The following is a 26108-nucleotide window of genomic DNA, read 5'->3' as shown; positions in this document are numbered from 1 at the left end:
AAACTGTCTAATGCCTGTTGATCTATTAATCTTATCAATACATGTAAATAATTGGTGTAAAATGCAGTTTGTCGTCTTTTCATGGTCATCAGATATGACCCATTTGGACGTTCAGAGGCTCCGTAGCGAACATGAAAACACTGTCATCCTCTACAACATTGATTCACCAGTAAAACCGATGGAGTTGGATCAGTGACAGTAGATGGACACACTGGGTTTATGTTCAGTTAATGATAAATTTTGCTGAAAAAGCCACTTTTTTTCAGTTTTCATTGTTTTGATATAATAACCACTGAATTTATTCTGAGGTTTTATGACCACCTACATGATCAGTAAATGAAATATAAAATAACGAATAATTTAACCAAAAACCCCCCAAAAAACGTGGGTTAATGTGGCTCAGGAGGTAGAACGGGTGGTCCAATAACCGAAGGGTTGGCGGTTTGAATCCCACTCTTGCCTCCCTCCTTCACCCTCCTTGCCTCCAGTGCTGGTACTCACGCTGGTGTCTGAATGTGTATGAATGTTCAGTGGTGGTCGGAGGGGCAAATTGGCAGCTACGCTTCCATCAGGGAAGCTGTGGATACAGATGTAGTTCACCACCACCAGAGTGTGAATGTGTGAGTGAATAAATAATGGATCCACTGTACACGTTTTGAGTTTGTATTCACAGAAAAATGCTATATAAATCAATCCATTATTATTATTATTATAAAATAAATGGGGATAAATCACCTACGAAAGGTCAAAATAGAGAGAAAAATTCATTTGGGAACTGCCGCTAAACTAGCACTGGGTCTTTATGGGTTAAGTCCAGTTTAGACCAAAAATAAATCGAAAGTTGTATCAACTTGCAAAGTTCTGGCAAACAGCCTCTACCCCATAGCAAACAGTACACTGAACTCTGCAATAACTAAACACATGTAATAATCAACAATGTACAGTAATGGAAATCAACAATAATCAATATCACAATCAGCAATGCATTTTAACCAACAATGTGCAATAATGGAAAACACCCATGTGCAATAACCATGATCAACAATGTGCAATAATGGAGGAAATCTAAATTGCAACTTTAGAGCAAACAACACAAGGATCCCCAGAGTCACCGGATGATACAAAGGTTTGGAAAGAAGTCTGAGAGTCTGTGATTTGTGTGAAATGGTTGAGTGGGAGATAAACTCCATGTTTTATTTGTATGTACAGGTTGTTGAATTTAGGCAAAAGTATTTAACAAAATACTACTCACAGTGCAAAATAAAATAAACTCTCACTGTCCTCTGTACTTTAACTAGGTATGAATATGTGACTTGACAGAATGGGAGAGGGATGGGGTGTGTGTGTCTTTTTTTTTTTTTTTTTTTTTTCATTAATTAAAGTTTTTACGTTGTATATTGAATATTTCCTTTTTTTTTACTCAAGAAGTACCATTTTTTACAAGTGCATCAGAATTTCATTGTGTATGCTCAGTGTATACAATGACAGTAAAAGGAATCTTGAAATACCTACATATTTTAGTTCCACTTTTTGGCTGTTTGGGATTTCTATCTAAAAATATGAATGAGTTACCTGCCACAGTCGAATTTCTATTACTGTTGAAACGCCAAAAAACATGAAAATAGAAAATAAGAGCCTCTGCTGTGAATTTCTGGAGTTCTGTTATTTAAAAAGAGCTGGTGTCAACTCTAAGCAGAAAAAAAACAAGATATGAGGAGATCATTTCACTGCCAATGCCACTTTAAACAAATTTAATGCCCATGTCCAACTGCAGATACAGTTTTATATATAGTTTTATATATATACGGTTCTGAATAGTTCCTCCTCTAACTACTGCTGAAACTTGCATTTTCCCATTTTTCCGACATTTGCTAATATTCCCTCCGCTCTTTTGCCACAGCATGAACACGCTCACAGCACGTTATATTCCAAGCATCCGTCATTGTGACTTCATGTATTGCCCATAAACAACAGCCAATTAAAGGGTTCCATCTGTCAGTCATCACACTATACTTCTGATCAAAATTATGAAATGTTTATATGATCAAAATAAATCAAACATAACAATGTTTTATCCCCATCAAGTGTAATTTTTTAATGCCTCTGGACATCGAATTTAATGCTTTTTAATACCATTTAAGGCCTTAATTTTAACACAATTGATTTAATGAGAGTCTGGTTATGACCAACTCTATATATAAAGTGTCATGAGATAACTTTTTGTTGTGATCTGGTGCTATATAAAAAAAATTTGATTGAATAATTTGATTGGTTTTCTCCTGTAAGTCGCTTTGCAAAAAAGCATCTGCCAAATGCATAAATGTAAATGTAAATAAATGTTAATGACTTTTAATGCTTTTTAATGACCCGCAGAAACCCCGATCAACAAGCACTAGCACTATAACATATGACATTTAAATCCCAGCATGCTCATCTTCAGATCATTTAGTTTTTTTTAATTTTAATCATGAGTTGACAGAAATGGAAGACCTGAAGCAATGATATTGCGATTCCATGAACACCTGCTAAATATAGTGACCAGTCTATAACACTGTCCGATCTCAAAATGACTCACAAAGGAGTGAAATTGAGTTTTTAATGTTTTGCTCTATTATTGCCTGAAATAAGTCATTTTTTCCATTTTATTACAACCTCATGTTAATATACCTTAGCTTTCCACTGCTCCTAAAAATAAACTCCATTAATACACATCCATCAGAGCGTCTTTGTGCTGCTGTTCCACAGAGCCACAGTTAACTGATTGTCTCCTGCCAGGTAGCTTATACACACAAACACCATCCTTACATTATACATCATCCATAACCCTTGGCAGCACAAACCGTCCCTGCTGCTCCTTAGTCTAGCGTCTCTCATTGGCTTTGACAGCTGGGCTGGATCAATTGGACAGGCCCTGACTGGGCCTGAATGACAGAGTGTTCCAGACGGCCCATTCTGACTGTCACTTCCCTGAGAGATCACCAGCAACTCCTGCCCACGAATACTAATACGGCCGACATGACTGCGGTCTGCGGCGGCGGGAAGAGGTTTTTAATGCTTGTGTGTTCTCTGTATGACTTCTTGGTGTGTGTGTTTGAACAGGTGCCAGGTGATGCACTCACAGCAGTGATTCAGGTTCAAGTAAACAGACACACACATGCATACCCCCTTTTCCTTCCTGTCGTCCTTTGCCGTTGACAGCCGTGTCGCTCCAGCACATGCAGGAAAACCATTAATAAGCCTGGGATAGTGGCAGCATGCCAACAGCGGTGAACAGGGTCAAAGGTGAAACATTATCTACCTGCCAAGAAGTGGAATCCTCCTCGCATGGCTGCATCTGTCCTTAATCTGACACTGTGAGCCTTCCACTTTCCACGCTGATCAATACGGAGGGTGTGTGTGCCTGTTTTGCCGATTGTGAAGTCCATACATGTAGGTTGTGTGTGTGTCACGTGTCTGGTTCTGCGTTTGAGATGTCTCTATTTTTTTTTTTTTTTTTATGTAAAGACAAGAGACACAGCAGAACTGCGAAAACATTAAATAATTCCACTGCAGCTGCAGAGTCTCTGCTGCAGTCAACACAAAATGGAAATGCAATGAAAAGTTGCCTGGCAGCAGCAAAGATATGAAAAAAAGTGATTGTTACAACCAGCTTATAACTTGAGTCAACTGAGGCAATTGCAAAAAATTAAGAATTAACTAGCAAGGTATTATGTTGGCCTCCGAAAAGTCAACTTGTTAGCCAAGTAGTCACAGTTATTACATAATCACCTTCTGCAATCATTTGAGCTCAGAGGAATTATTTGCATAATATTGAGATTCATCTCTATTTAGTTGTAAAAAAGGCCTGGATGCAACAAAAACAAGTATGAGATTTGGGTTATCCCAGACTCCATATGGGCTGGCAAAGCTAAACGTATAGTATAAGGCACTGGGAATCAGTGGGAAAACAAAGAAAACAGACTAAATATATCAAAAGCCACTGCAGAACAGTGAATCCAAACTGTCACAGTAATGGGAGCTCGCACCCACTCTGAAAACACACCAAAACCTCCCGTCATGAGGCTCATTTTCGACGGCCACTAAATAGAACCATGAAGTAGGTACAGAGGTGTTGTTTCCTCTCAGATCACCTGAATTACAATATGTGGAAAGACACTGTCTGTGTCCACCGTACTGTGAGACTGACTTTCTCATTTGTCTATTACCACAGAGCCAATCAATGCCCTGCTTCTATCCTGTGTAGACTGCTCACCTGTCACCCTGCTGACACAGTTCTGTGGTAATAAACATTACACATGCCATGGGCCTATCTGGGTACAGGAAAAGGCCAGGGGACCGTTCCAGCTGTATCCAGACAACAACGCTCGTGGTGTTTTTCTTTTGCGGGTTCTAAAATGTCCATGTCCGTACATAAATTGTTTCACAAAATATCTGCGTTCAGCTGGAAACGGGAAAACTGGGTTAAAACAGTGTAATACGTATGCCCCGCCTATATGGGGCGCTGTACACAAACAGCCGCAGGACACACTAAAATCACAGAAGAATGCAGTGAGCATGTGCATGAGGTTATGTCCGGGATTTTCTTCTTCTGGTCACATGGTACTGTGGCGTCATCGTTTCCACAAAGTGGTGTTTTGCCTATCAGTACGGCAGTGCCAGGGCGGAGTTGGGAAATGTTTCTGCTCTGGGACCCGTTCTCCAAAAATATCATTTCAGGGCACCAATAACACTGGTGTCATGTGGACCAAAGGCCAAAACCATATTAAACTTTTGCAGACTGACATAATTTCGTTATGGTGTGTACGGGGCGTATACAGTACTGTGGCAACAAGAGGTAATGAGTTCATGGAAGAGTACCCATGATTGGCTCTGTGGCAACAAAATGCCACTACTGCTTATATTCACAGTACAAATGTAAACATTTGATTGGCTCTGTGGAAACAGACAAACCCATACTTCATACCACTGCCATGTTTTTTTTAAAGCCACACAATGAAGATTCAAAACGCCATTTAAGTTGTGCAATGTTGTTTTTATTGTATCCGGTGTGCAATGTTTGTTTGTTGTCAATTTATTTTTCTTACTGCAAATAATTACTGTTATTGCTATTACTATAACTTGCATACTTACATTACTTGCTACGTTCACATCGTTATTCGACTATTATTATTGTTATCACTTTATTATAACTTTTATCCTGTAATTATTTAACTACATATTGTGCATATTCTAATATTATATCATAATTATTTATTTATTCATTTTTACTATTTTGTATGTGTTGTTTCTACTAATACTTTCTAATGTGTGCGACTGCCTGTTTTTTCCACTACTGTTTTTATAGTTAACGTATACTATTGTCTTGTAATATTTCTTAGTGTTCTATAAAGTTCTATCTAATCTAATCTAATCTAATTGAACAAAGTGTCCAAAAAAAGTCAAATCAGTACCATATCTCCCTTGTACATTGTAAAACTTTATTTACATTTTACAGGCTTATTACTGCAGTTTTGCATTTCTCTGTGATGTCACTATTTAATCACTCGAACTAATGACTACAAGTGAACTAGGAAAATCTTTGGTCACGTCGGCCCAGCGAAGCATTAATTCCTGTCGTGTAATTGACGCGATCAAAATAACCTGCAAAAAGGTTGATTTTGTGTTTTCGTGACTGACAACAACTCTAAATACTGCACGACCAAGAACTTCTGATACCGTAAACACTGATCAAGACAACAATGCGACGCAGGCTGAGGAACTGGAAGTATCATCTCATGCATAGCTGATCAAGTAAGCACTAAAGCGACAAAGAGCACGCATGGAAACATTCTGCAGAGGGTTTGAGCTCTGCATACTCTCATGTCACGGCTTGGATTCCAATCCTCTGTTCCATGTTCTTCCTTTTTTGCTGTCATGATGTCAGCTCTACCAGCTTTTACTCAGCTGTCTCTGCTGTCAGCATGCTAGAAAATAGCAGGAATTAGCAACTTTGTAATGCTAATAGGCTTATAGCGCTGCAGTGCTGGAGAGTTAACGGTATTCTCCAAGTACCCGGATGGCCCGTGTGTGTGTATGTGTGTGTATATTCTGCCACTCTACAGTAAGTGACACACTCCTCCACTGCAGATGGTTTCCTTGCAACAGAGCTCCTCGGGGGTATAACATCCAAAACAGCTGAGTGCTGACCTGGATTTGACACATGATGCTACTCATCTGCTCCCTTCCACTCGTGTACTGTACGTGGTCATGTGTCCGTGATGCCTGCAGATCAGTGTGTATAGGCATGAGACATAATGCAAGAGTAAAAAAAAAACAAGCGTGTGTGTGTGTGCGGTGGAGTTGGCCTGCTTTCACATCCAGATTGGAGCCACATTAAGTTCCTGTCAGGGGCAGCGACTCTCAGGGGAGTGTACTGACACGTCCTGTTTACGTATGTGTATGTGTATAGTGTGTGTATGGTAGCATATGACGATGCCCTCTGACACCATTAAGTGCAGCTGAGCAAACATGACCAAGATGTGACAAGTGTGGGTGCAATGTTGTATATGTGTGTGTAAAAAGGCCATGGGTGCAGAGTCCGACAGCAAAACAAAACACATGAGAGGAATAAATATTTAGGCGACTTTTGAGTAAAAATCTAAATCTGCCAGTGCAAAAGTGTGAAAACATGTTAAAGCATGAGATCAGCAACACAGCGTTAGAAACAAACGTGCCCCTGGAAGCAGAAAACACTGGAAATGAAAGGATATGAGTTGGAAATAACAGTGTTTATCTGAGACTTTTTTTTTTCCCACAGCTGTTTCATGAACGTTTTCCACAATCCAAACTATTCTAAACTGTTCTAAATGGAAATGTTTTCTTTGCTTTTAGTCTCCACAGTGTATTTTTCTTTGCTTGTTTAATGCCACGTGAGGTCCAGTCTCATAAAGCATGATGTGCATCATAATGTTTTGTGTGTATTATTTGTCTGAATTTAATGTCGTATATTTAATTTGATATTATTTTTGCTTATTTCATTCACAAAAACAGAGGTTACTAAACATAATTACTCTTGATACTGCAAAGAATATTTTTTGTTCACATAAACTTTTTTTTTTTAAATCTCAAATCTAGTGGACTATATTTCCTTTGTGGTTTTTCACTTTACCACAATTATGTTGCAGAATAAAAATAACGTCTCCAAAAACAGGATCTCTCGAACACAATAACTGCAGTTTTTCTACAGTCAAATAATTCTGCTCTCTTACAACTTAACATTTAAGTGATCTGCAATGTATACAGACTTAATATAACATTGCTACAGCTGCAGCTATGGATTAGTTTTGTAATTGTCATTAATCTACTGATTATTTCCTTTCATTTGATTAAACAATTATTTGAATGGGCGGGGAAAAAAAATTAAATGTGTAAAAAAAAAAAAACATGTCTTAAATGACAAAAAAAAACCATGTCCTTTATAATCATATCCTTAACAGGCTGAAACAATAACCACAAAAAGTATAAAGCTAAAGAAATATATAAAAATGTATATAGAAATAACAACAGTATACAAGTATATATACAAATATCTATAGATATAAACAGCAAATGTGCACTGCAGTCTTCAACATGTTTATTTCCAATTTATGATGCAACAAACATACGACTTTGTGTTAATCTATGCGTCATGTGCGACAATAAGCGTCCATGTGAAACAACAGCAGAACTAATGTTTAGCTGCAGCGAAATTAAGGAAATGAAGCTTTGATTTAGGAAAATAGTAATTTGATCATGTTTTTTAAAATCTATTTGAGTCGATCAATCGATTAATTGTTTCAGCTCTAAATGTGACACAACTAAATGTATGCAGTCTATGGACAAAATATTGGTGCTGTTGCAAAAAACGTGTAGTCCAAGAGAAAATATGTATGTCATGTCCTGAAAAAGAAAATGGAAAGTGGAAAATATTTACACAATAGAGAAATATTATCTATCACCCATAACGACCAAAACCATCGGCTGATCTAAACGGTTTAATACCTGTTAATCCACTAATTCTACCAATCCAAGTGAATAACTGATGTAAAATTCAGTTTGTCATCTTTTCATGTTCATTAGATATGACCCATTTGGATGTGCAGAGGCCTCGTAGTTACCATGGAAACACCGTCATCTTCTACAACATTGATTCACCAGTAAAACCCATGGAGTTGGATCAACGACAGTGGATGGACACACTTGATTTATGTTCAATTAATGATAGATTTGACTGAAAAAGTCACTTTTTCTTCAGTTTTCTCCATTTCTGATATAATAACCCTCAACTTTAATCTGAACTTTAATGAACATCTACATGATCAGTAAATTAAATACAGGAAATATGTGATTTTCAAAAAAAAAATAAATAAATAAAATAGATCTAAATAAGGTAGATAATATTACAATAAATGGTCATAAATCACGCCAGAAAAGTTAAAGAGAAAAAAATTGACACAAAGTATCTTTGGGTCTTTATGGGTTTAAAAGACATTTACCTACAGTGTATAAAATAGAAATCGAAAAAGAAACTGACACACAGTGCGACACAGAAGAAAAAAGTAATATTCTGAACTGTTCCTCATATCATGTGATGTAATTCTTAGTTTTAATATTGTAAGTTATATATTATCAGTAGCTGTGATGACTCAGGGGAGGTTTTTGCAAATATCACTGCTACTTTTTTCGACTTCCCCTCGCGCTGTACCACACTTCCCCGAAACTCCAACTCCCAACTTCTAATTATGATGATATGATACCCGTGGAAGCTGTAATACACTGAAATACTGCTAACTAGAGCTGGGCGATACGACGGTGTGCACTCCATGACAGCAGAAATGTGTCCACGGATACAGATTCGGCCAAACTGTTTCCACACATGTATAAATATATTCCGTATATTTTTTTGCAGACTATGTGGATCAGAGCTGGATCCTCTCAGATCTCGGGAGTCCAGGTGCTTCGTACGGTAATGAGATTTGGGCGCGCGATGTGAGAACAGTGGATGGCTTTTATGCACCTCTGAACTAGTTGGCCTACTACTGCAGAAAAAGGTGAAGGAGGAGAGTGGAGCATTAGAAACTGAGCACAAATTTACTGGAAATAACTGATAAAAGCCAATTAAAACTTGTAACATTGTAATTTCTTATTGTCATTTGGAAGCTTCGGAGTTATCACTATAAATATTTTTATCATGAGCAAACATAAAGAATTATCACAATACATTTTAAGTCATTATTTCCTTGTAGTTTAAAGGCTGATTTGTGAAAAGCTGAAAAACAGGATCGTTATTTGTGTTTTTCAATCATTTTTAACCCATAAAGACCCAGTGTTACTTTTGTGTCAGTTCCCAAATAAATTTTCTCTCTAACCTTTCTTAAAGGAGTGATATTTTGCTTTTTTAAATGGAATTATGCATTTTCAAACATTTCCCTGTGGTCTACATAAACTGGAAATGCTCTGCTTGGGTCTGAATTCTTCATTCATTCAACTCCACAGGTCCATCAACCCTATTTCTGAGTAATGACACCAGAAAGGTCGTTTTGAGCACTGGCCCTTTAAATGCACATGATGCATTCAGGCCCCGCCCCCTCCAGGTTGTTGGCTGTGCTGCTCTGTCCCGTTCAATCAACAACTGAACATTTTAGGTAATCTGCTCCAAGTTTGAACATATTTTCAGTATGGACTACAACCGCTGCTGCTGATAAACAATTATGTCGTACTCTGAGAAATGTTTGTCGGAAGTCTTGACCTTATATGTCCAAATGTCGTGATGTAACTAATTATAGACATAACAAATTTAGAAGGAATTAAAACGGGTTGTAAAAATCCACCGGATTTTTGCCAAAATAAATATAAAGATAGCTTTGCAGCACCTGGAGGGTTCAAAAATCTAACTTTTGGAACTATTAGGGTCCAAATACAAAAAAATGTACCAAAGACTAAAAGTGGGTTTAGCAAATATGACCCCTTTAAAAGATTTACCACTATTTACTGCAATATTATCTTTTTTATTTTGTGTTTTTTCAGTGTAAAACATGTATTTTCCTGTATTTAATTCACTGATCATGTAGATGTTCATTAAAGCTCAGAATAAAGTTGAGGGTTACTTAATCAGAAACACACAAAAATGATGAAAAGGTGACTTTTTCCAACACTATCAATCACTGAACATCCACTGTCATTGATCCAACTCGGGGGTTTTACTGGTGAATCAGTGTTGTAGAAGATGACAATGTTTCCAGGGGATTCTCGCAATTATTGCAATAAAAAACATATATCACAATAATAGTCATCATCATGTGGCTCCAGTTTGGATTCAATTGGTTTCAATTTAAGCAAAATAGTAAAAAATTAACATAAAATCCAAGAAGGAAAGGATCAAATGGGCCTACACATGATATGGTTAATTTAATCCATTTCTTAATTGCTGTGATGAATAGTGTAACAGTGACATTAAATGAAATATACTGATAGTCCTGAACATAATCCTAACCATATCATACAAATGTCAGAGGTTTGACCATGAGAAAATCTCCGACATCAATGCACAGGGTGGATGTCGGACAACACTAATCTGTGGAAACGACTGAATCCCTGCGACTGACGGCCCTTGATAACTACCACTGGATTGTTGTATCGTGCTCAAGTATGAAATGGATCCATTGAGATGATTTGGCGTTGGGCTGTGATTCATTTGTTTCACCGCAGAGTGCTCTAATTCCCCGATTCCCTTCATGTCTCAAACAGGGTGAGGATCCTCAACGCACAAACACAGCCAAGAGCCTAATCCAAATGTGCTATGTTAACATATGCAAGCACTGATCATCTATAGGACCCTCGCCGCTGAGACAAAAGACAAGAGCAATCCTCTGATTTGGCGCCGGCGACTGAGAATTGAAAATGAGTCACGTTGACATAACAGCTCGCTGCTGTGTGCTTGTAAAATTGGATGAATTCACTCCTGCAAAATTTTAACACATTAGGAGAAAAAAAAAAAAAAAAAAAAAAAAAATATGAGGAGAATGTGACTGCAGACGTCACATCGGATCCATTTTAAGAGTAATAGCTCCGTCTTTTCAGGCGAGAGTTTCAGTGTTATTACTGTGAAAGTACTCTGAAGTGGCTTTTTGCGTCTCTGACACGGTATAACAAGAAGGCAACATATTACGCCACGTTTCCAGTGCAATCCACCGTACATATATTGAGTTGAGATGGCATGCGGCGGGGCAACACAATCAGAAATCTGTTTCCCAGCATAGACTGATTTGTCAGTCATTTAAAGTGAGCAGAGTCTTTCCATTGTGGCTCCATTCAACCCAACTTATATATTAGATATATATATACACACACAGGACTATAAATCATTCTAATTTGATGGTCCCATGTGGTCGACTCTGATGCATTGCTATGCACTTCAGAACGCTGCATTAAACTAAATATGTGACACACCATATGTACGCACACACACAAACACACACTATCCAATAACCTAATCCTCCCAAGCCTTTTAAGCGGCCCTTCCCCCTGTTAAAAGCCGCCATGTGTCGCTGTATAGAGCTGACTAATGAGCCAGTCAAGAGAAAACGCCCTTTACCTACAAGGTTAATAAGTTATTACTATAATCAAGCATGCACAACTCTGCACACTATTCAGCTTTTTTCCCCTCAACTCGACTGTTGCAAAACTGACAGTAAACACCTTGTGACAAATGGATGTTTTCTTCTTTCGCTTTATTATTATCGCATTCATATTTTTAGCTACACTATTGTTAATTTGTATGTAAACTTCTGTATACGGATACGATCTTTGCAGTTTCCCGCACTGCTCTGGTGCAAAACCAAAACAACTCCGATAAAAATACTCCGCTGGCTCGTTCTTCTACCATTTACTACCACTTCAGTATTCATTGTATCCTGGCTTTTATATGGTAAAGCATTTCGATATAGTGGAGGTGATGGATTCCTTTCACAGTTTCACTACACACACTGGTCTTTTTCTTTGCTTTTTTGCTTTGTGTGTCACTTTCAAGGTCACAAACACACTGGAAAACACTAGAAAGCCATATGAAGGCTGGTGACAATATTGTGGCACTTCAAGTGGTTCATATTTTTACAGGCTGAAGCGTGTGTTTGCATAAGAACACAAATGTCAGTGCATATTTGTGGAATTTTTATTTTGTACTATGTTTTGCAAAGCTCATTAGAGTGCCGTGCATGTATTAGTGTCACCACCAAAAAAAGGAAGGACACCAGGAGCTTCTTCACCACCCAGATGGTCTGAAATAAGAATAAATCATTGGTGTTGACACTAGGTCTGGGCGATCAGACTATAAGGTCCTTCAGATAAAACATGATGCGCACTCTGAATCACAATGTTCTTATTTCTTACACAATACAGACAAGTTATGACCTCAGGTGTTTGTCGAGTTTTCTCCAGTTTGTGTCACACGCACAAGATTCTAGATGATTTTGTTCCGTTTTCTTCTACTTGATTATATTTTTATTAGATCTCGTGTTAATGTGGTTCTCTCTGCTCTAATACAACATCCAGATCATCTGCACTGTGACGCCTTTTCTTGTTCAGACGTCACAAATGAGTCGCCGCTAAATCTGTCTTTACCTTGAATTACATTTAATTACTGTAAATCAGGGGTGTCAAACTCATTTCAGTTCAGGGGTGTAGTGCCGCATTATGTAATAGTGGTGCAATAAGTAATAATGTAATAATTTTTCACCTCATTATGTAATAAAGCCACATTTTGTAATAAAATTCTGAAGCATTTTGTACTAAACTTTGCTGGATTTTTTAATAACTTATTACATCTTGTGCCTTCCAAATTTCAGTGCACCAGTAAGTTTCTTGTCAGTAATACTTACACATTCTCTATTATAATGAATACAGTTACATTTGATTTAGGTTTGACCAATGAAACATCCAGCTAGTGTTTTTGAATGCATTCTAATTAAGCTGGAATGCTTAATGTTCTGCTGGTATGATGGTTTTTCCAGTCAAGGCATCAATTTATTACATAATGCACTAAATTATTACATTTCCTTTAAAAAAAAAAAGTGCTACACCCGCATTTTGTAATAACTGTTGCAATAGGTAATAAGTGATTACAAAATGCGGCAAAGTTTATTACAAAATGCATTCAAGAATTTTATTACAAAATGCGGTGCTATTGGCTATTACAGGAGAGCCCAACTCTAAATGGATGGAAATTACAATGGATTTTTATAAAATAGAAAAGATAACAGCATTTGTTAATCACAAATTGGAGAAATTTGCTTCGTACTGGGAAAACTGGGTCAACTATGTCACACCCTATAGGCCTGATTTTGTTTTCACAAATCAGTGATCGTACTGAATGGAAAAGATCACTCCCTACTTGTACATAGTTTTTTTCCTCTTTTTTTCTTTCTTTTATTTGGTTATTTAACATAAAACAAAAATATTATTCTGGCATTTCAAGCAGACAGCCGATGTATGATATATGCACATGTGATGTACTGAATGTGAATATCTGATACTGAATGCCAATAAAAAATAAATTATCAAAAAAAAAAAAAATAAATAAAAATGTGGGGTTATTACATAATGAGGTGAAAAATTATTACATTATTACATATTGCACTGTTATTACATAATGCGGCCCTACAAAAGGTCACATTCAACCTGATATGATCTGAAGTGGGCTGGACCAGTAAAAATAACAGTGGAAAAAGCAAAATTACATTATGAAAAAGTGTTTATAAAGTTTCCTTAAAATGTGAACAATAGGAACAACATGAAATTTCTTAAGAAAAATACCTCAGTTGATCATGACACATATGCATTACAACTTACAGATCCCAGTGAATCTACAAATACACAAAATATCTTGTAACAGGCAGAATATTGGTAAAAATGCACTTTCTTCTCTTGTTCATATTTGTTTGGGTTAATGACATTTTGTGTGAAAGGATAGTTTCTAAATGCAAAACATTTTTATGGACTTTTTACACTAAAACACAGGGAAAGGTTTGTAGTTGTCATTATTTATAGGTTACTATGATAGGATTTTACTGGCCTGACCCACTTTAGATCATATTGGTCTGTATGTGGAACCTGAACTAAAGAGATTTTAACACCACTGATTGTTATTGTCTTCAGCGTAAATTTTGCATTTCAAAAATTCATCCCACGGGCCTGACTGGACCCTTTCCTATTTCATCTGCATGTAATCAAAATCTCTCTCCATAATAAATATAATTAGCTGCCATGTTATGTTTAAGCAGCTGTAAAAGCATTGTATTCAGTGGATCTGAACACTCTCAGCAACAACAGATTAAAAGATTAAGTTATCCATCTATTCTCCCCGTTTGTATTTAACCCATCGGTGGTCAACACCAGGGGACCACCTCATCTAACCCTGTGGACACAGTAACAGAGTTAACCGAACACACGCTGTTGACAGATGCTTTGACTAACACTGACAACGAGGGGCTGTCATTGAAATTAAAGGTCACTGCTGCAAATAGCCAAATGAAAAACATGTCGACATTACAGTTAAAAATCGAGCATCCCGGTCCAGACACAACAATGTAAAACCTGCAGAAAGCAACCATCAACAACAATCCAAAGAAATCCCTGCAGAGAAAAAGCCTGTGTGCTGGAAAAGTGCTCTGTATTCAGAACTATTGTTATTTCTTCATGATGGGCAAATAAGTGTTACCCCTTAATTTGGTTCTGAATGATGGCGACTGGCGACAAAGCAACACGACTCGTCCACATCGAATATCATGGCTCTACTTTCTGCGTGATACACAATAACTCTGAGCTGACTGATTGTCTACCTCCAAAAAATGCTGCCAACGTCACTGAATAGAGAATTGCTGGATGGGGCTGGCTGTTTCTATTCACGGCGGCCGCCACAGCAAAGGGGAGCGCGCTAATGGCAGTGAATACTAATGGAAAAATCCTTAGCGTTGAGCTTGTGAAACACAATGCAACCTGTGCTGAATGCAACTGCTCAAGAGCACATTATTCAGTCTTTTTTGCTGGTGGAACAATTGCTCACAAGTCATTTTGTGCTTAGGTTGCCATGTAAATGTTCCTGTGGATTTTTCTGAACAACATTTACAACATTATACGGTTATTTTTAACTTTTCAGCAGCCATTATAACAGGCCACTTAGGCGTCTTCATGTGTTCTTTGTACTGAAAGTGTCAGAAAATGTTTTTTTTTTTTTTTTGCCAATTCTTTGCACCTTTGTTTTCAGGAAGAAATTAACCTTTCAATATCTGGCCATTAATATCATTATTATGAATACATAATGCTTTAAAACAGTGTGTTTAGTTAAAAAGAAAAAACTGACTAAGTTTTTTTACATATGTAGTATCAGAAACAACCGTAAATGTCCGTAATAAACTTTTTGACATTGCAGAAATAAACTTTCAAACTATTTTACACCTGCTCAACATTCTTTTTTGTCTTGAACATTCAGTATCCATATTATGTATTATTTCATTTAGTCATTTTAAATGGAATGGGAAAAGGATAAATCTGGATGTAGATGTTTTCTAATCGACTGAATCAGGTTCTGCCTTGAGATGCTTTTAAAGAACATTGTGTGTTTACTTTTAAATAATGGTTGTGTTTTATACGTATGTTCTTATTTGAGTGTTTAATTGTGGTTTTAGAACTGAATTTTAGGCCCAATCCAAATTCACCCCTGAGGCCCTCCCGCCTTACCCCTACCCCTTGGCCCTTCCCTTGCACTTGACACTACCCCTTGAAATCGAGCTGCAAGGGGGGTAGGGTTTGAAACATTCCCCTATGAAATGAGACACCCTTCACGACATGTTACGCCATCAGCGGTCATCGATGCAGCTGTGAAAACTCTGTTTCCGAAGTATTCACCATGCCATCAGTAGCTGTAACTGTCCCTGTTGTATGGGGTTCAGTCATCTTTTTGTGTCTATCAACTATAAACCACAGAAATGCGATCTCTAACACACTGAAATGGCATTTAACGGTCGATCAAATGGTTAAGTGGTTACGAGGGAAATGCGTACATTTGTGTGTTTCTTTAATCACACTGCTGCACCTTTTTGGATCTTTTACCTCCATCTTACCAATGATTCAACAGAATTATGGGAAATTTCTCCTACCCCTCAGTTCATAGTGTGGTCCTGGAAAATCTCCATTTCGAGGGATATACAGCCCTCCGCCTTAGCCCTTCCCCTCTGTCTAATCAGAATTGGAACAAACTACCCTTTCACGTGTGCGCGAAAAACTGAGGAGTAGGGTTAAGGGGGAGGGGCCACGGGGTGAATAGGGATTCAACCTTATTGGTTGTAGTATATTTTTAGTGTGGATGTATGGCTGTGATTTCTATTTGGTGTACTGTCTTGTCCAGGACACTCTTGGAAAATTGATTTTTAATCTCAACGTGCTTTTTCATTGGTTAATAAAGGTGTAATAATAATAATATTTTCTGTTATTTCCAGAGGGTTTTTTTTATCCTGTGTGGAAGCTCTCTGCAACAGTTCCTTTCTACTTGTAATAGAGTTGAACACTGCTGCCGTAAACTGTTACATAGTGTTGGGAAGCTCAGGATTGCAGCTTTCGATGGCCGTTTGAGTTTTGTGGATAGCACAAACAGTTCAGAAGTTACAGTAATTTGAATGCTGTTAAGTGCAAAATGTAGCGTCCGGTGAGACTGCCCGTGTTAAAGGGTTAAGATATGCTAAAGTCCACCAATGTCTTGTGAAAAAAACGTCATGACTTTTCTTTCTGACAACCTCCATGCTAATGAAACGTCTGCGAGCTAGGAAGATTCACCGCATTATAGGACCTCATAAATCAAACAACAGTCTTCATCCTCCATCAGGTGGAGTGGAAACTGAAGATAGTCGGAGTCCACTGAGTTTTTTTTTCCCTCCTTTCATCTCCGGCCTCAGTCTTTGTCAGGAAGCGGGTCATGTGAGGGCCGAAGAGTTATGGATTTACCCAATAGCTCCTAATAGCTTACTATACCCCAGAGGAGAATGAAGAAATAGTTTAACATATAAAGGGACCTCATACTGTTATGAGCGCTCTGTGGACCTGGTACCAGTGGTCTTTGGGCTGAAGATGGGGGACTTCATTGATAACAAACAGGGGGGTGCTCTTAAGACAGCAGGTTCCAATCTCTTCACCACATCCAAAATGCTTCCCCAGTTTCCCACAGACAAATGAACCCGCTGTTCATCTGACAACAGAATAGAGCTGTGGGCGTCATGATAGCGTACATAAAACCTATCACCCTAAAACACAGGAATAGTTAGCCACGTCCTCCAGCTCCGCCGACGGAACCATATGGCGTCCTCCTCCTTGCTCATCCTCGTTCAGTCGAAACTGATGGGCTCTTCGAAGTCTCCGCTGGCCTGCGCTTTTGTACCACATAAGGCTAAGTCTTCCCGCGCTCTGTGCAAGGGTGTAATTGGCCCGTATATATCCATAGAATAAAAGCACATTAATCCGTACAGGTTCCCCAGCAGTGCCTGGTATTTCTCGATGGTCACTGACCAGTCTGTGCAGCCTTCCACTGAAAAAAAGCAGAAAAAGGGACAAATTAAACAGTAGTATTAGAAAACAGTTGTGATACGAGTGGTGCGATTAGAAACAAGGTAATTATTATTATATTATTTACTACTTTGCCACTTGATTTTACTGGTAATTTTACTCTTGTGATTATTAAACTATATATGTACATATTGTGCATACTAATATTATAACATAATAAGATACTTATTATTATCATTATTACAAATTTGTCACTTGTTTTCTACTAGTATTTTCCAATGTGCAATTGTAATTTTCACTACTGTTTTTTTGTTATAATTACTGTTTTGCTTTGTTTTTTTTTTTTTTTTTTTTTTTTTTTTTTTTTTTTTTTTTTTTGTGGCATTTCTTGTGTGTATATTCAGTGTTTTGCTGCTTTTGGAACTCATTTTCCTGAGGGTTTTTGCCCAGATGATTAATGAAGTTCTATCTAATCTAATCTAATCTAATCTAATCTAATAACTAGTAGTAATGCAACAAAAAAAAAAAGAAGTGTAACTGAAGGGGAAATCACCTTAGACTGCATTTACCATCGATAGATAAGATATACTTTATTGACCCTATAATCTGTTAAAGTGACTAAAAAAGACAAAAAGAAAAATAGTGATAATAATAATAAAAGTAGCAAGTGTGCAGTAGGTGTTATTAGGTTGATAAGTGTGCAAGTGAAAGACAATATGACAATAGTTTTGTACATTTTCTAATCCATCCTCTGTCCTGTATCAAATATTTCCACATACCTTACATTTTATCACTAAATTAAACAAATCCAACTAAACTAAGCAACTCCTCCACATAAAAAACTAAAAGTAAAGCTGCATTTGCATGTCAAACTAAACTAAAAAGCAACATTAATGATGAAAAAAAACTAAAGTACATCTACGTGCTCATATGCTTTTGTTTTCCACATCAAAATGAATCAAGACGCTCATATTCTCCAAGCAGCGCTGATCGCCTGCTTTTATTGTTGACACCAGCGTAAGCAGATCAAATGAGGACAATTAGCACATATTCACACCCTAACATATGGCTCTGCGAGGGTCTCGATAAACTCACAGCAAATTTAGCTGCGATAAAACAACAAAAGCGTCTCCATTATGTGTCAAATGTTTCATTAACATCAGATAGTTCCACATATTAAATGTTGCATTCAGTCATGTTTATGCTCCATCTGCCCCTGCGTTCACCTACAAACGGAACGGCAGTCGTGTTTGACTCATGCGTTCTAATCTCATACGTAAATGGATTCTACTGGTGATATAGTGGATATAAGTCCACATCAATAACTGTTTAAATGACAGCCATGGCGTGTACGTATCTGACCTGAGAAAATTAGAACCTGCTGTGAGTCGGTATTCATTCCCTCCGGCTATTTCACCATCCTCAAGTCTCCAATGCTGTTTTCACTCATATAAATGGAAAAAAGTGGCTCATCTCATATTGCACTACTGCACACGCCAAGGCAGAGCAACAGGGGTCTTCCTGTTAGACATTTAATAAGCCAACCGACTGGCAGTCAAAAAGTAACTGAGAATGAATAATAACTGCATTATTCATGCCACAGCAAGCCAAAGGACGCTTTGGTTCTCAGATTTATTTTGCATTTTCTGGAGTGTGAGATTCATAGGGAACACCAAATTTTACATTTACACGTATCCTTCCCTGTCAGTGGATGCTGGTTTAAAAAAAAAAAAAAAAAAAAAAAAAAAAAAATCACACTGCTTAGTTAGTAACCGCACACAGAGAGCAACACATTAGGTGGATTTTAATGATATTTAATGGTTCATCTGGAAAGATCAGGTGAGCTGGAGGCAGTTTCACCAAGCTGAGAGCAATTTGGATGAAGAAAAGAGCTATTTGGAGTTTATTTTACAGTTTATTTATTATTTGTCTCAAAATTTGAAGTAAAAAAAAAAAAGAACTAAAAAAAAACAATAAAAGCAAGGTCAATTACTTTTGCACCCATCACTGGTCATTAATCCCAAGAAAAGTACCTAAGTGCAATGAATTTAATTAGATTTGATTAAGGTTGACTTAATTTAATTTGAATTTTTATTTAATTTGAATTAACCCATAAAGACCCCGTGTTACTTCTGTGACAGTTTTTCCTCTATATTTAACTTTTCTTAAGTGATTTAACACAATTCATTATGACATTACCCTCTGTATTTTGTGGTTTTTCAGTGAACATCAGGTATTTTCCTGCATTTAATTTACTGATCATGTAGATGTTCATAAAAGCTCAGATTAAAGTTGAGGGTTATTATATCAGAAACAGAGAAAACTTTAGAAAAAGTGATTTTTTTTTTTTTTTCTTAGCAAAATATATCATTAACTGAACATAAACCCAGTGTCTCCATCCACTGTCATGGATCCAACTCCAAGGGTTTTATTGGTGAAGATGATATTTAGGTTAAAATCAGTCTTGACAAGGCAGAGTGATGTAAAATAAAAACAAAATAAATTATATGAGGCTAATATAATAATAATAATAATAATAATAATAATAATAATAATAAAAATTGGGAGAAAAATAATAAATACTCAGGTAAATTCTATGTAAGTATTCTTACCAAAACACCCTGCAGCTACAGTATTTGCATCACCATCATCACAGTTATATTACAACTTGTACCTACTAGTATGATGATATTTTACCTCACTGTTACTTTCTATCACCCACAATATCTCAAATTCATAAAAAATATGAATGAATCATCATATGCACTTCATACATACTAATACTGTATTAACCCCTAAAGACCCAGTGTTTCTTTAGTGGCACTTTTTGTTTATATTTAACTTTTCTCAAGTGATTTAACACAATTATTTCTGACATTACCCTCTGTATTTTGTGGTTTTCAGCGAACATCAGGCACTTCCCTGTATTAATTTACTGATCATGTAGATGTCATAAAAGCTCCGATTAAAGTTGAGGGTTATTATATCAGAAACAGAGAAAACTGAAGGAAAAGTGACTTTGTTTTTATCAAAATATATCATTAACTAAACATAACACAAGTATGTCCATCAACTGTTATTGATCAACCCCATGGGTTTTACTGGTGAAGATGACGGTGTTTCCACGGTAACCACAGAGCCTCTGAATGTCCAAATGAGTCATATCTGATGACCATGAAAAGATGAAAAGCTGTATTTTATACCAGTTATTTACATGTTCTGATAAGTTTAGCGGTTCAGAAGTATTAAACATTTTAGATCAGTGGCTGTTTGGGTCTTTACGCGTTAAGGCTGCATTTTATAAACTGATCTCCAACATTATTTCCTATTCTTCAAACTCTGTCAAAAGACAAACACGTCGGATCCTCAAACGAAAAGCAACTCCCTGCTATCGATTTTTTCACTTCCTGTTCCTGACATCGCCTCTCCTGTTGCCTCACCTTGTCACATCGCTCTTCTTTTTAAAACAGCTGGTGAGCCCAGCTGCTCTGGACTCAACAGGCTTCACTAATTGAGCCTCTATAATGTTTTATTTACCAAAGAAGCAAATCTGACGCCAATCAGTGAGGTGCGGTGCATGTGGTCGTAGGGGTAACCGGGGGGGTGGGGGTGGGGGGGTGTAAATGGAGTGGAATTGATTACCTGTGCTGATTTATGTTAGTGTATTGTGTATTGTGTGGTGCTGTGAGTGACCTGCTAAGAGCTGTAGCCGCGCTGATGGACGCTTTAGTAGTGAAGGAAAAATGTTTAAAAAAAAAAAAAAGCACACTCCAAATCACCTGAACCATGAAAAATGAGGACAGCATCATGTCACACTGAGATATTTCTATAGTGGCTGCAATGGGATTAATAGCAATGGATCCTTCAAAACTTTAACAGTAAAACTTTTTAGTGTCACTCCTTTACAGTCAAAAAGTAGAATACAGTCCATCTGTTAAGAGAGGGACATTAAGTCTTAAAACTACAGAATATAGTGTTATATTAAGGCAGTGTTTTTCAACAGTGGGGTCACCTGGAATTCAAATGGGGTCACCTGAAATTTCTAGTAATTGATTAATAAAAAAAAAAAAAAAAACAACAACTTACAAATAAAAATATATGGTGAGTTGAGAGAGACAATAACAATACAGGGTTATTCAAAAAGAATGAATTTCGTTACGCAATATTTTAATAAGGAAAAGCAATAGAAAACTCCAGCCAAGTCACAAGTATTCTACTCACAATCAACTTTTATTTCCTGTCTTACAAGTGTTCAATGAGGCCACCACCTGCAGTACGAACAACATCAAGCAATAGAGAATTCCTCCCAAACATGTATCAGAATTATCACATTCCACTGAGCTGATTGCTGTCGTTATTCGATGTTTGAGGTCATCGAAGCAGCCATTCAAAACTTAGAAAACTCCTCTTAAATGGTCACTGACTCATTCCATGACGATGCTTGAGGCAATGCGTCATGAAGTCGTTTAATTTTTTAAAAAAAATAACCCTGTACATAAAAGACATGACAAACTGTAAAGCTGAAACTGAATCACTGTGGTACTAATTTATCTTCCAAATGTTCACTGTGGCTGGTTTAAGACGCTGCAGCTCTTTCATAATTCATAGTTTGAGTTCTTGTTTGTTCAGTATTAATTGTCAGCCTTGTAAATCTAAGCTGGACTGACTGTACATATCCTGACCAAGTAAAAAAATTCTCACTTTGTGCAGTAATCTACACCTGGCTTTTCTGCCTCTGGTCCATAATAATATACATTATATAGACTAAATGTCATCTAAAATTAATGTTTATTTGCAAACATAGTAGCGCAAACTATTACATAATCAAAAACAAATTAATTGTAGCAAAAAGAATGTCGGGTTGGCAGAAATGTGTGATGTTAAATGGGGTCACAAGCCCAAAAAAGGTTGGGAACCACTGGATTAAGGAACTGCATGTTGATTTAAATATGTAATATAGTGTGCAAGAACACATGAGGGTGAATGTCTCCTTTAAATGCGCCTGAATGTGCCATTAGTCATGTAATGTCACTATTAGGCAGGTCGTGAGAGCTCATTTCACCTGCAGCTAAACCTGGCAGCCGAGCCCAAATCTGCAGCGGTCTTTCCAAATCCAACCCCATTCTCAATCAGCAACGATGACTCTCCATCTTAATTCACGAGACAAAGAAGACAGTTTTCAGACGCAACACTTCACATGACCCTCCAAAACCTCTTTTTGATTTCCTCAATTAAGTAGATGTAGCCAGAAGCCGGCGAAAGAAAACAAGCTCAAATGTTCCAACTAGAAACAAAATTAAGCAAATAGAAAAGGCTGGGAAAGCAGCCGTGTGCTCTGCGAGCTACCAACAGCACAATCCTTTCATTGTGATAAGTCAGACTGTTGCTATGGCAACAAAGGGTCTACCCTCGCTTATCAAGAACTTGCTAATTAGTTTGTGGACGATAATAACTTGAAGGCTTAAGGTAAGACAACCGCAGCCGAAATGGTTTCACTTCTAATCATGTGTCCCTAATTGAGACTCTGAAGTGTTTTACTCTCAGAACTAATAAAAACAGCCGAGGAGTGTAAAAGGTTATTCAAACAGGCAGAGGATCCAACACAGAACAAGATTAGCAGGCAAAAGTATGCATGAACAGCTTGTTGGAGATAAGTGTCTCACGTGTGCATATGCGTTACACGCACATAAAATATGGCACCGCAATATGTTATTTATAAAGGATCCTGAATCGCTTTTTGGGTTTAAATGTTACTGCAAGTGCATTAAAGAAAAAACTCACTCAGTGGTGATAAAAGCCAAGTTTTGTACTTCTACTGCACAAAACTCTACAGACAGCTCTGTACTGCATTGGAAGTTCAGATTGAAGTTACTTGTTACCTGGTATTGTGTCTGACACGTTTATTTTCTCACCTGTCCTTAAGTATTTTGTAGATTAAAGCAGACAAATTGAACCTATTTAAGCAAGTTAATGCGGGTTTCACAATCCCCCAGATGGTGTGTGTTAAGTTTGATAGATCCTTCTCTGTACCATGTGTGTTAGGTTTTCAGGCCTCAGTGTTTGTCACTTTACAAACGTCACCAATAAGTTACTGAACTGTCATTTTGAAGCTGGACATCATGGGTGAGCTAATGCTAAATGCTAGCTTAATGGCTTGGTAAAATGTCAAAACAATTATAAAATTCATCAAGCATTGTATTTTGTTAGTGGAACCTATTAACCATAACTAAAGTGGAGCTGCCTGTCAGGAAAAATGTGTTATTAATTAACCGAAACACTGAAAGTCTGACTCAGAAGGCAAGTGAGCTGTCACACACACCTGTCAATCAAAGCCTTCAATTCCACCAGAGATCCAAGTAATGAAGGAACTTTTCTAGATGGACCACGAAATCACTTATCAGAGGTTCTACATAAAACAAAGTAGCAAGAATTACTGCTGGAGCCGAGGTGCTTGCCCTTTAAATGCACTGAGCTGCTGCTATCTATATCCCTGTCCTGTCGGTGCCATGGATACCCTCATTTAGGAATAATGCTATAGTGCCAGATCATTATGATAAAACTGGTGAACTGTCTTAGGAGGGTGATCAAATAATTAGTGCATAACAAATACAAAGAAATCCCCAACATCTTACTGATGAATCTAAAAGATTGATGTTATTATTAGAGTTTAATAATTGAAAAAAAAAAAAAAAAAAATCTGATTTGTTAAATATGTCGCCTTCATTGTTTAAAATATGCAACATATGATGAAAACAAGGCCACGAGTATGTACAATACATCAAATATTCACAAAATGTCAAATTCAAAGAAAATGCAATTTTATTCAAGGTAATTGATGGTTTCATTTGGTGTCCTACCAACGGCGTCATACAACATTAACTCACATAGGGCTAACTTGTTTTATGAGAATTAAATGTTGTCATCATTTGAACGTAACGTAAAACTCTTAATCTGAAATATCATTTCTCATCAGATCGGACAACAGTGGTAAACATAATTCCCAAGATCCCACACCAATTTGGGATATCATCTACTATATGTTTGTTACAAAAGAAATGACATAGGCCTATGCTGCTGTGTGTGTAACTGTAACCCCCATTACTTAAGTCAGGGAAATACTTAGAACAAGTGGTGCACGACAAACCCCACCCCTGGCACGTATTGTAGCTTATTTTGGCATTGATCCAGCTGATGTCATCATGTCTATGCATGTGCTGATGTCAGCATATCAATTGCCTCTATATATGTGGCAAGTCTGAAGTACTTTGAAACAAAATGGATGTTTTTATAGACGTGAAATTTCACCCATTATAAGTAAATGGGAGAAGAAAAAGATTTTAAAAATTAAAAAAAAACATGAACTTTGACCTACTTTTCCCAAATGTAATAACATCTATTCTGGTTCACTGGCAATCTAGAAACCCAATTTGGTATGAATTCAAGCAATACTTTTGCTGAACAGTGTTAGCAAAGAAATAAACAAAGAAACAAACCGAACCATAAACAATCCCCCCTGCCTCCCCTTCGAGGGGCGGGGTAATTAATGTTGCAAACATACCCTCCAGTTCAATGGGCTCCACAGTACCCCATCAATAACATATTTCGAGTACCCCGGCAGAAAAGAAAAGGACACATTTACTCACAAGTGTCTACAGTGTGGCTGTTGGAGTCAAATTCGGTGCAGGAAAAAACTAAGTAAATACTTCACTGCCAAACATCCGACTGCCAGGCTCTGTCAGAGTGCCTTTCCCATCAGCGCTGCAAATAAATACCCAGTCCACTCAATTTCTACAGCTGAACATTTTCCCCCTCTTACCACAGAAAATAACACCTCGCACAATAGGTGAGAAGAGAGTAAACTGTTTTGCAAAATAGTTCTGATACTGCCGATGTGTATAAAAAGACAAATGTACTGCAGAGGAACAGGAGATTAGATCATGACAAACTGCACAAATGAATCTCCATGGATGGGTGGGACATAAAATAAGACTATTTTAAATGTGGATATTACATTCTTTGAACAAATAATTAAATTACATACAGATTAGTATGCATCTGATAAAAGGACAAATGAGATAAAAAAAAAAAAAAAGCAGTGAAATGGTTGAGTTCTGAAAAACTACAGTATAGAACATGTAACAGCGGGTCTTTTCAACAGTAAAATTACTGTCAGATAAAAGATGCTTTTTAAAGCACCCTAAGGCATTCAATTACTGCACATGCTTTGGAAAATATCCCCAGTGTCGCTGAGAAGTTTGAGAAAAAAATAAAAGTCATCAAATAAGCTAAATTAATTTTCCTTTAAGGGTAAATAAAGCCCAACTGTTTCAAAGGGCTCGCTGTATTATCTCCACTACCGCCACGAGGAGCTCGCCAGCGCCAATATGCACTATCTTCCACCTATCCTCAAATCCCCGTTTTAGAGTTTCGACAGAGGGTTATCGTTCATTTCAGTAAGTGAGGGTGGGGATTCTGCTTAATCAGTTGGCACGAAACAAACATGGTACAAAGCCTAATTGAACTCGATTAACATTTCCCTGTTC

At 37.3% G+C, this 26108-nt stretch overlaps 1 protein-coding gene across 2 annotated transcripts in view; it reads right to left on the bottom strand.

Annotated features, from left to right (window-relative positions):
• Positions 1 to 26108, bottom strand: part of LOC115433144 (interleukin-1 receptor accessory protein-like 1) — a 610367-nt gene that overhangs the window by 433047 nt on the left and 151212 nt on the right. The gene's annotated exons all lie outside the window — the stretch shown is intronic.

This window comes from Sphaeramia orbicularis, chromosome 2 (assembly GCF_902148855.1).
Source record: "Sphaeramia orbicularis chromosome 2, fSphaOr1.1, whole genome shotgun sequence".
NCBI lineage: Eukaryota > Metazoa > Chordata > Actinopteri > Kurtiformes > Apogonidae > Sphaeramia > Sphaeramia orbicularis.
Note: the sequence above shows the minus strand (reverse complement) of the source record. Positions and strands in the feature narration are given on the sequence as shown.